Source organism: Chrysochloris asiatica, unplaced genomic scaffold, assembly GCF_000296735.1.
Source record: "Chrysochloris asiatica unplaced genomic scaffold, ChrAsi1.0 scaffold00217, whole genome shotgun sequence".
Taxonomy (NCBI): domain Eukaryota; kingdom Metazoa; phylum Chordata; class Mammalia; order Afrosoricida; family Chrysochloridae; genus Chrysochloris; species Chrysochloris asiatica.
Genome location: NW_006408735.1, coordinates 1140513 through 1143213, shown reverse-complemented (window position 1 = coordinate 1143213; position 2701 = coordinate 1140513).

Genomic DNA, 2701 nt, shown 5'->3' with positions numbered 1-2701 from the left:
ATGCAGTTAACACTTTTGTTTGGTTCTACATTAATGCATCCAGATCTAACAAAGTGCCCAGAGCAAGTAGGTGAGTTTTTACTTCATGTTGTATTTATCATTCTTTTTCTATAGGACATGAAAGAAAGACAAAAGTTATCTGCATTAAGCTATAGTTTAAGTTCTATCCATAAGTGCTTGTTGTTGTGTAGTGCCATGGAGTCTCATAGTGACCCTATATAGGGTTTCCAATGAGCAGCTGGTGAGCTTGAACCACTGAACTTGTGATTCAAAATGATCTTTCAGTCCAACACATTAACCCATAATACCACACCAGGAGCCAATAAGTGTTTATCATAAAAATATTTTAGGTCTTTTTTAGTTATTTATTTTTCCCTTTTAAGTTTTACTATCGCTATTTTGGTGGTGGTGGTGGTGGTGTGCAGTTGCATCAATTATGACTTATAGGGCCTCTGTACAGGGCTTCTGAGGCTATAAATCTTTACGGATGTAGAAAGTCTCATGTTACTCCCAAAAGTGGCTAGTAGATTCAAACTGCTGCTGATGACCTACGGTTAGTAGTTCAACACTTAACCTCTACGCTACCAGAGAGTTTTCATAAAATGAGAATGGGATTTTATAAAGCATGTTGTTGTACTTGTTAAGTGCCCGTTCAAGTCAGTTCCGACCCATAGCGAACCTGTATAGGGTTTCTGAAGAGCAGCTGGTGAGCTTAAGCCATCGACCTTGTGGTTCAAACGGCTTTTCAGTCTGGCGCATTAATCCTCAGCGCCACATGTAGATCCTTTTTTTGTAAAAAAAAAAAAAAAAAAAAAAAAGCTTGATTCCAGCTTTTCCCACCAAAATATTAAAAGATTCAAATTCAAAAATTTTACTATGAACGCGTTTTATTAATCATGATACCCTTAACATTTTAAATCAAAATCCATTTTGGTGAAAACGTGATGTAAATAAGCCAGATCTGGCAACTTTCTTTAGAGAAAGCTTTTTCATAACTACATCATCTTAATTGTCATCTCAATGGACCCACTTTTTATTGTTGTTATGTGCCATCGAGTCGGTTCCGACCCATAGCGACCCTCTACAGGGTTTCCGAGGCTGCCAATCTTTACGGGAGCAGAAAGCCTCATCTTTCTCCCACGGAGCAGGCTGGTAGTTTTGAACTGCTGACCGTAAGGTCCGCAGCCCTATTTGTAACCATTACGCTACCAGAGCTCCTTATGGACTCACTGGTCTTTGTAAATTATGAAAAATAATGTTTCCTTACACATACTCTAATTTTACATTAAAGTATTTTTTTAAAGTCAGATTTATTATTCATTTGTTACAGTGAAACTTCTTATAATATACAAATAAATTGCACTCATTTGTGGTGTAATATTTATCTATGTGCCAGCTTTTTTCAGAAGAAGCAAACTTCCCCACCCTTCTCATAAATTTACTTAAACCAGAGGCCAATAACTTCAAATTGAATCAACTTGCTTTTCAATAATAGTGTTGATACAACTGAGTAATTATGAAAAAATTCCACATTGTTACGAATCGGGCTACAAACCTTAAGGTCAGCGGTTCGAAACTACCAGCCGCTCCGCGGGAAAAAGATAAGGCTTTCTACTCTCGTAAGGATTTACACCCTCGGAAACCCTGTACAGGGTCGCTATGGGTCGGCACCGACTCGAAGGCACTTAACAACAACAACAACAATTCTTCTTCTCAGTTTAGCATATATAACACTGATTGAATTAAGCTCTCATTTGCATATTACAATCCATGGTTTACTAAACTATCAAAAATTTAATTTGAAATAACATTCATTAATAGAAAATTGGAAGCTATCTAAGAGATGAGCCAAGTGTAAACAGACATTGTAATATATTTATCTGTAATCAAAGTATATATCATTGTTTTCTTCCAAGGAGAAATTGAGTTATTGAAATAATGACAAGAGAAATTGTACTTTTTTAATGCTGTTATACACCCTCGGAAACCCTGTACAGGGTCGCTATGGGTCGGAACCGACTCGACAGCACTTAACAACAACAACAATGCTGTTATACAGTGGTTTCTTTTGAAGAATTATTTCAGTAGGGGAATACTTCCGCCAGCAAATATTACACAACAAATTACAGACATATTAGGTTTTTGTTTTGTTTTTTTCCTTTAAGGTTTTTATTATGAATTGAGTGAAAGTTTACAGGGCATATCATCAGTTTTACATTCAACAAATCATACACCTTTTTTCATTGTAATGATTATAATCCCCTCTATGTACCATCAGTTAACAGTATTTCTCTCTATCCACTTTAGCTTTTTTTAAAAAAACCAAAAAACCATTCGGGCATATATAATAATTTACATCTCCAAAAGGCATATTCTGCAAGACTGCCTCCTGGCCACCAGCTCTTAGTCCTTCTCTTCTTAGTCCATGAATCTGGAGTCCTCAGCCACTTTCCCTCTCCATACCCCCATGTCTGGCGCTGCTTCTCTGGATAAGGTCCTGCACTCTGTGTCTTCCTCTCTTGATGGTCCTGGGGTCCTCTGTTTCTGGACTGTAAGATTAACCACTCCCCTGTTTTTGTTACAAAATTTCTACCTTTACAATTGTGACAGTTGCAATTTGGCATGATAACAATTATTCACTATTGAATCTTACAAATCCCCATCTCTTTTCACCAGACCCATCTAGACAAGATGACAGCTA